This window comes from Cupressus sempervirens, chromosome 4, assembly GCF_028749045.1.
Source record: "Cupressus sempervirens isolate cs-2001-9-10 chromosome 4, ASM2874904v1, whole genome shotgun sequence".
Lineage (NCBI taxonomy): Eukaryota > Viridiplantae > Streptophyta > Pinopsida > Cupressales > Cupressaceae > Cupressus > Cupressus sempervirens.
The window spans coordinates 477663704-477674100 of record NC_143121.1 but is presented as its reverse complement, the minus strand read 5'-3'; positions in this window follow the sequence as shown (position 1 = coordinate 477674100).

Below are 10397 nucleotides of genomic sequence, written 5' to 3'. Positions count from 1 at the left end.
ATAGTCTTGATGTTGAAAAAATAATAATAGAGTTTTGTCTCTCCTGCTTTGTCGTCTGCTACTCCCATGGGCTTGACCTGTCTCCTTTCCTGTGCTTAGTCTCTATGTGGTCCCGACCTGTTGTCTCTACCCTGTTTGTAGGTGCAAATCTCAAAACTACCCTTGTCTTGCTAAACTCGTCGTTGCTCTTGCCGTTGCAAAATTTGTCACTACCCTTGCCAAAGAATGACAAAATAACCTGGTTTTGGTTCCCGCTTGATTCCTGCTTGGTTTCCTGGTTCCCACTACCTGATTTCCTATCATGACGTTCTCTATCACAATGTTCCTGTCACTTTCCCACTGGCGTTACTCTCCCACGACATTTCAAAAGTGGCAGGGTGTTTACATTATATTTACATTATGAGGAGCCCCTCACAAGTTATAAAATAAAGGCTCCTCATTTCATTTTCATTTTATGTTTTTGTAGGAAGGAAGAGGTGGAGATTATTGGAGGATTAGATTGGAGTTTTTGAACAGGAGTAGATTGAAGTTTTGGAATAATTTTTTTGTAGGCGACATTTCTATTTTTTATTTAGATTTTCATTTAAATTTAGAGGTAGATGTAGATGTAGATTCAAAATTAGTTATAATATTCTACTTTGATTTAGATTTTAATTTTTAATTAGTTTCATTTAGATTTAGAATTCTATTCAAAAAAATTTAGGCTTGCATTTAATAATTTAGTCTTACATGTTTAATTTAGATTTAGATTTGCATTCAAAATCTATTTGATTTATATATTTTATAATACTTTTCATTTGTATGTTTTAAAAGTGCATGTAAATTAGTTTTAGATTTGCATGTTTCATATTAGTTTTAGATTTGCATATTTCAAAATAGTTTTGGTTCGCATGTTTTTGATTTGAATGTTTCATAATAGTTTTACATTTGCATGTTTCAAAGTATTTAGATTTTCATATTTCAAAGTATAATTTTATCATTAATGGGGAAGACAATGCCACCATATCAATACAGTTTGTATTTTATTATAATTAATTATTTATTTAAAGTAGATGACTCACATATTTAGTATATATTTTATCATTATTAAGTTATAAAATAAAAAGGTATTCTCGAAATAATAGTTGGCCAAAATAATATGAAGCCAAATGGATGCCAAAATAATAGGGTCCAAAAAAAGGCGCCAAAAAATAAGACCCAAAAAATAGGGCCAAAAAATAGGACCTGAAAAATAAGTCCAAAAAAATAGGGCTGAAATAATTTCATTATATTTTTAAATATAAAACATTTTCTTTTTGTTAAATATATTTTTGCATGCACATTCATGTTTTTTTTTGTGGGGAGTGGAGTAATTTGAAACAAATATGTGCAATGTCAAAAGACATCTATTGGGGGATATGAGAAGTCTCTAATAGGTAATAAATTAAATGCTCCTCATTTCATTTTCATTTTGTGTTTTTGCAAGGAAGAAGAGGTGGAGATTATTGAAGCAAATTAGAGTTTTTGAAAAGGAGTAGATTAAAGTTTTGGAGTAATTTTTTGCATGTGAGATTTCTATTTCTATTTTTTATTTTTTATTTAGTTTTGCATTTAAATTTAGATTTAGTTATGTATTTATATTTAAATGTAGATTTAGTTTCAAAATTAGCTATAATATTTTTCTTTGATTTAGATTTCAATTTCAATAAACGTGTTTGATTTAGAATTAGAATTCAAATTGATTCAAAATCTATTTGATTTAGATATTTGATAATACATTTCATTTGCACATTTTTAATGTGCATGTTTCAATTTAGTTTTACATTTGCATATTTCAAAATGCTTTTGGTTTGCATGTTTCAAAATATTTATATTTTCCATGTTTCATAATTAAATTTTATCATTAATGTGGATGGCAAGGTCGCTTTACCAATAAAAATTTTATTTTATTAAAGTTAATGATTAATTTAAAATAAAAAAATCATATATTTAGTTTATATTTTATCATTATTTAATTAGATTATGTATGTGTTTTATTTAAATAATTTTCATAGTTTATATAGATTTTTATTAATATTTATGTTTGTAATATTTGAAAAGTGGAAGGCAATGCCACCATAGCTCAAACATTACAATCTAACTATTTCATTTGAAATAGTTTTGATTTTTATTTATGTTATTTTGAACGTTATTCATTTGAAAGAATTTATGTTAACTATTAATAGTTTTTTATTCTGATTATTTTTATATGTTGATGTTTGTTTATAAGTGTGCAGGTTACTATTTGAGTTATGGATGCCTCGAACAGAGAATCAAACATTATTTGATACTAGTCTGACTACTTCAATGACCTCAATGATTTATTTGAGACCAAGTTTGAAAAATGCCTACAAATAATTAAAGAGATGTGCACAACTATAATTAAAGTTGTGGAGAACACAATATTTCCAATTGACTATGTTGAGGAAATAGAAGTAATGCATATGAAAGATGCATAAAAATTTCTGTGTGACACATCTACAAAAGTGGATGGGTTTCCCTCAATGATGAAAGAAGTCTTTCACAATCATTTTTCAAATAGAGGTCACAAAAGAATCCTAATCATTGAAGAATGTGAATGTATTTACACCCTTACAAAGATATTTTTTGTATATAGTTCATTCTTGTCTCCAGATTCAAATTTGACTTCTAATTAGTTGTATTGGCAGTTTTTTTTTCCCATTGTTCTATGTAACTTTCATGAAGAAGAGAACAAGAAAAAATAATTTTATTGTTGTAAAAAACATTTCTTCAATGGATGTGGCTACTAAATATGTTAATTAAGAAAGAAAAACACACGTTTAAATAGATGTCCTTAATGATAGGCATATTTATTTATTACAATTCTTAATAATTGCACTAAAAATTACATTAGCATATATGTAGACAAGAGGGAGCTCATATTATGTTTCTTATAAAGACATGTTTTCAGGAGAGAGAGAGAGAGAGAGAGAGAGAGAGAGAGAGAGAGAGAGATATTAGAGATAAGGAAAGAGATAGTCATATGATGGTGTATCTACAGAGAGATAGATTAGGGGGTTTATCTAGAAAGAGATATATTAGGGGGTGTAGAGAGAGAGAGAGAGAGAGAGAGAGAGAGAGAGAGAGAGAGAGAGAGAGAGAGAGAGAGATTAGGAGGTGTATCTATAGAGTAGGGGGAGAGAGGGAGGGGGGGGGGAGAGAGAGAGAGAGAGAGAGAGAGAGAGAGAGAGAGAGAGAGAGAGAGAGAGAGAGAGAGAGAGAGAGAGATATTACATTATTAAAAAAGGTTAATAACTTGTATCATAATTGCACTAATCATGGGCACTATAGTAGAACTAACCCACATAAAATTTAACCTGACATTTACCCTAACACTAAGGTAAAGTGTAATAATAGCACTAACATTAGCTATAATATGATTAGTAACCCAAAAATAAGCTTAACTATAATAATAACACAAACCCTAACTCTAACTCTAACTCCAACTCTAATTATAAACCTAATCCTAATTCTAATTCTAACCCTAACCCTAACCTTAACTTTGACTCTAACTCTAACTCTAATTCTACCCCTAACCCTAACTCTAATCCTAATTCTAACCCTAACCCTAATTCTAGCCCAGACTCTAAGCCTTACTATAACTCTAATTCTAACTGTAATGCTAATTCTACTCTAAATCTAACCCTAATTTTAACCCATATTCTAACTCTAACCCTAACTCTAACTCCAACTATATCTCTAACCCTAATCCTAACCCTACCTCTAACTCTAACTCTAACCCTAACTATAACTATAACTATAACTATAATTGTAACCCTAACCCTAACACTAATGCTAACCCTAACCCTGACTCTAACCCTAACCCTACCCCTAATCCTAACCCCAACATTATATATAATGTTAATCCTAACCCTAACGCTATATGTTACTCTAACTCTAACCCTAACCCTAACCCTTATTCTAATGCTAACCCTAACCCTAATTCTAACCCTAACTCTAACTCTAACCCTAAATCTAACCCTAACTCTAACCCTAACTCCAACCCTAACCCTAAATCTAACCCTAACCCCAACTCTATCTCCAACTTTAACTCTAACTCTAACTTGATCCCTAACTCTAACTTTAATTCTAACCCTAAACCTAACCCTAACCCTAGCCTCAATTCTAGCCCTAATTCTAATCATAACTCTAACCTTAACTATAACTCTAACACTAATAGTAATTGTAACCCTAACCCTAATGCTAACCCTGACTCTAACTGTAACCCTTGTGCTAACCCTAATTCTAACTATAACTCTAACTCTAACCCTTGTTCTAACTCTAAGTATAACTCTAGCTCAAAGTCTAACTCTAAATCTAACCCTAACCCTAACCCAAATTCTAACCCTAACTATATTTGTAACCCTAGTTCTAGCCCTAACCCTAATTATTACCCTTATCCTAACCCTAACTATAAGTCAATTTGTAACTCTAATTATATTTGTAACTCTAATTCTAACCCTAACCCTAATCTTAACTCTAACTCTAAGCATAATTCTAATTCTACCCCTAACCCTTACCCTAACCTATATAACCCTAACTCTAATCCTAATTCTAACCCTAACACCAATTCTATCCCAAACCCTAACCTAATTCTAACCCTACCTATAACTCTAACCCTAACTATAGCTCTAACACTAATTTTGACCCTAACCCTAACCCTAACTCTAATTCTAATGCTAATTCTAATCCTAACCCTAATTCTAACCCTAAATCTAGCTCTAACTCTAACCCTAACTCTAACTCTAACTCTAACTCTAACTTTATCTCTAATTCTAACCCTACCCCTAATTCTTACCCAAACTGTAATTGTAACTATAACTCAAATTGTAACCCTAACCCTAACATTACCTCTAACTATGACTCTAAACCTACTCCTAATCCTAACCCTAACACTATATATAACTCTAACTCTAACTCTAACCCTAACCCTAATTCTAATCCTAATCCTAACCCTAACTCTAACCCTAACCCTAAATATGACCCTAACCCCAACTCTATCTTTAACTTTAACTCTAACTCTAAATTAAACCCTAACTCTAACTCTAACTCTAATTCTAACCCTAACCCTAACCCTAACCCTATCCCCAATTCTAGCCCTAACTCTAACTCTAACTTTAACTCGAACTCTTATACTAACACTAACACTACCTCTAATTTTAACTCTAACTCTATTTGTAACCCTAACCCTAATGTTAACCCTAACCCTAACCATAACACTAACCCTAACCTTAACCCTAACCTTAATTCTATCCTTAAATATAACCCTAACTCTAACTCTAACTCTAACCCTAACCCTAACTCTTATTCTAACCCTAACCCTAACCCTAAATGTATTTATAACCCTAATTCTAACCCTCATCCTAATTTGTACCCTTACCCTAACCCTAACTCTAACTCTAACTCTAATCCTAACTATATTTGTAACCCTAATTCTAACCCTAACCCTAATCTTAACTCTAACTTGTATTCTAAACCTAACCCTAACCCTAACTATAACTCTAATCCTAACCCTAACTCTAGCTCTAATTATAACCCTAACCCTAACAATAACCCTAAATCTAACCCTAACTCTAATTCAAACCCTATCCCTCACCCTAATTTTAATCCTAATGCTAACCCTAACTCTAACTCTAACCCTAATCCTAACCTTAGCACTAACCCTAACCCTAATTCTAACCTTAACCCCAACCTTAACTCTAACTCTAACCCTAACCCTAACCTTCACACTAACTCTAACCATAAACATGACTCTACCCCTAACTCTAACTCTACCATAATTGGACTCTAACCATAACCCTAACCCTAACTTTAATCCTAACTCAAACCTTAACCCTAACCCTTACTCTAACCTTAACCCTTAACAAACCCTAACCCTAACCTGAGCCCTACTATAACCTTAACCCTAACCATAGCTATAACTCTAATCCTAACCTTAACCATGAGCATAACTCTAACCCTAACCTTAATGATAAACATAAGTCTACCCCTAACTCTAACCCTAAACCTAACTCTATCATAATTGGACTCTAATCCTAACCCTAATCCTAACTCTAACCTTAACCCTAACCCTAACCCTAGCCCTACAATAACCCTAACCTTAATCCCGACTATAACCACAACTCTAACCCTAACCTTAAGCATGAGCATAACTCTAGCCCTAACCTTAACCATAAACATAACTCTACCCTAAATCTAGCCCTAAATCTAACTACCATAATTGGACTCTAACCCTAACCCTAACCCTAACTTTAATCTTGACTCAAACCATAACTCTAACCTTAACCTTGACTCAAACCCTAACTATAACCCTAACGCTAGCCTTACTATAACCCTAACCCTAACCATAACCATAACCATAACTCTAACCCTAACCCTAACCTTAACCATGACCATAACTCTAACCCTAACCATAACCATAAACATAACTCTCATATGAACCTTAACCATAACTCTAAGAATAACCATAACCATAACTCTAACTTAGCCTTAAGCATAACTCAAACCATAACCCTAACTCCAACCCTAACCATAATGCTAACCCTAACTCTAATTACACTGAGAGGCATTCTACACAATGGTAGCACATATTCCCAAGACGAAATATGCCAAGATTCCTTGTTAATAAAAAAGAAAAGGAGCAGTAACAAACTTCTAAATTAAATATTAAATTATTAAATCATAAAATAAAAAATATTCTCGAAATAATAGCTTGCTGAAATAATAGGAAGCCAAATGGAGGCCAAAATAATAGGCTCAAAATAATAGTGCCAGAAAAAGTAGGGCCCAAAAAATATGCCCCTAAAAAATAAGACTCGAAAAATAGGGCTGAAATAATTTCAATATGATTTTTTTTTTGTTAAATATAATTTTGCATGCACATTCATGCATTTTTCTTGTGGGGAGTGAGGGAGTTTGAGACAAATTCGTGGAATGTGAAGAGATGCTCATTGGAGGATATGAGGAGCCTCTCACAAGTTATAAAACAAAGGCTCCTCATTTCATTTTCATTTTTTTTTTGCAGGAAGGAGAGGTGGAGATTATTGGAGGATTATATTGGAGTTTTTGAACAGGAGTAGATTGAAGTTTTGGAGTAACTTTTTGTAGGTGAGATTTCTATTTTTTATTTAGATTTTCAATTAGATTTAGATGTAGATGTAGATTGAGATTAAAAAAAAGTTATAATATTCTACTTTGATTTAGATTTCACTTTAATTAGTTTCATTTAGATTTAGAATTCTATTCAAAATTGTTTAGGCTTGCATTTAATACTTTAGTCGTGCATGTTTGATTTAAATTTAGATTTGCATTCAAAATCTATTTGATTTATATATTTTATAATACTTTTTCATTTGAATATTTTAAAAGTACATGTTTCAAATTAGTTTTAGATTTGCATGTTTCATATTAGTTTTAGATTTGCATATTTTAAAATAGTTTTGGTTTGCATGTTTTAGATTTGAAAGTTTCATAATAGTTTTACATTTGCATGTTTCAATTATTTATATTTTCATGTTTTAAAGTATAATTTTATCATTAATGTAGATGACAAAAATTCTCAAAATAATAGCTAGCCAAAATAATATGAAGCCAAATGGATGCCGAAATAATATGACCCGAAAAAGGGGCCAAAAAATAGGGCCAAAAATAGGACCCCAAAAATAGAACCCAGAAAAATAGTGCTGAAATAATTTCATTAAATTTTTAAATATAAAACATTTTCTTTTTGTTAAATATATATATTTGCATGCAAAATCATGTGTTTTTTGTGGGGAGTGGGGGAATTTGAAACAAATTCGTGGAATGTCAAAAGACATCTATTGGGGATATGAGGAGTCTCTCATAGGTTATAAATTAAATGCTCCACATTTCATTTTCATTTTGTGTTTTTATAGTGAGGAAGAGGTGAAGATTATTGGAGCAAATTAGAGTTTTTAAAGAGGAGCAGAATAAAGTTTTGGAGTAATTTTTTGCGTGTGATATCTCTAATTTTATTTTTTATTTTTTATTTAGTTTTGCATTTAGATTTAGATTTAGTTATGTATTTAGACTTAAATGTAGATTTAGTTTCAAAATTAGTTATAATATTCTCCTTTGATTTAGATTTCAATTTCAATAAGTTTCATAAAGTTTAGCCTTGCATGTTTGATTTAGATTTAGAATTCAAATTAATTCAAAATCTATTTGATTTAGATATTTGATAATACATTTCCTTTGCACTCTTTTAATGTGCATATTTCAATTTAGTTTTACATTTGCATGTTTCATATTAGTTTTAGATTTGCATATTTCAAAATACTTTTGGTTTGCATGTTTTAGATTTGTATGTTTCATAATAGTTTTATATTTGCATATTTTCGTAATTAAATTTTATCATTAACATCGATGGCAAGGTTGCCTTATCAATAAAATTTGTATTTTTTAAAGTTAATGATTAACTTAAAATAAACGAATCATATATTTAGTTTTTATTTTGTCATTATTTAATTAGATTATGTATGTGTTTTATTTAAATGTTTTTTTGTAGTATACATAGATTTTTATTAATATTTATGTTTGTAATATTTGAAAAGTGGAATGCAATGCCACCATATTTCAAACATTACAATCTAACTATTTCATTTGAAATAGTTTTGATTTTTATTTATATTATTTTGAACATTATTCATTTGAAAGAATTTATGTTAATTATTAATACTTTTTTATTCTGATTATTTCTATATGTTGATGTTTGTTTATAATTTTTCAGGTTACTATTTCAGTTATGGATGCCTCGAACAGAGAATCAAACATTATTTGATACTAACCTGACTACTTCAATGACATCAAATAATTTCTTTGATTCTAGGTTTGACAAATGCCTACAAATAATCAAAGAGATGTGAACAACTATAATTAAAGTTGTGGAGAACACAATATTTCCAATTGAATGTGTTGAGAAAATGGAAGGAATGCATATGAAAGATGCATACAAATTCTTGCATGATACATCTACAAAAGTGGATGGGTTTCCCTCAATAATGAAAGAAGTATTTCAAAGTCATTGTTCAAATAAAGTTTGCAAAAGAATCCTAATCAATGAATATTGTGACATGTATTTACGCCATTACAGAGATTTTTTTTTTTTTATATAATTCATTATTGTCTCTAGTTTCATAATTTTACATCTAATTAGTTGTATTGGCAGTTTTGTTTCCCCACTGTTCTATGTAACTTTCATGAAGAAGAGAACAAGAAAAAATAAATTTATTGTTGTTCAAAAAATTTCTTCAATGGATGTGGCTACCAAACATGTTAATTAAGAAAAAAAATCATAAGTCTAAATAGATGTCCTTAATGATAGGCATATTTATTGATTACAATTCTTAATCATTGCAATAAAAAATACATTAGTATTATTAAAAATTCAACAATATATAATATTCTCACATCGTCATGGAGAAATAATTTCCATAAAATTGATTATTTTATATTCTTTCACACTTTTTACATCATCTAAGTAGTTGTGTTGGGACTTATAATTTCCCTTTCATGAATTTTTTTTTTCTACTGTTCAAGTCATTTGTATAACATATATCCCAAATTTGACCATAGTTGTACTCCAAATACTCCAACACTACACCTAAATCTCATACTTCCTTAACCATGTCCCTTATTTTAGTGTAACACTTAACCACTTATTAACCCTAACCATAACACCTAGTGTCATATAAATGAAATTGTAAACCTTGGATCCTAACTCTAACTCTTACTCTATATATGACTGTATTAAGCATTTAGTAAATTGTATTACCTTAACCTAACCCTATATGTACTAATAACTAGAAATAATATTATATTTTTTAAAAGTGGGAATGTATGTATGTATGCATAGAGAGAGAGAGAGAGAGCATATATGTAGACAAGAGGGAGCTCATATTATGTTTCTTATAGAGACATATTTTCAGTAGAGAGAGAAATATTAGAGATAAGGAAGGAGATAGTCATGTAATGGTGTATCTAGAGAGAGATACATTAGGGGGTGTATTGAGAGAGAGAGAGAGAGAGAGAGAGAGAGAGAGAGAGAGAGAGAGAGAGAGAGAGAGATGTATCTAGAGAGAGAGATTAGGGGTGTATCTAGAGAGAAAAGAGGGAGAGAGATATTAGGAGGTGTATCTAGAGAACAAGGTGACAGAGATAAAGGGGTGTATCTAGAGAGAGAGAGAGAGAGAGTTGTATCTATAGAGAAGGGAGAGAGAGATTGGGGTTGTATCTAGAGAGCATAGAGGGAGAGAGAGATTAGGTGGTGTATCTAGAGAACAGGATGAGAGAGATAAGGGAATGTATCTAGAGATTAGAGAGAGGGATTAGGCAACATA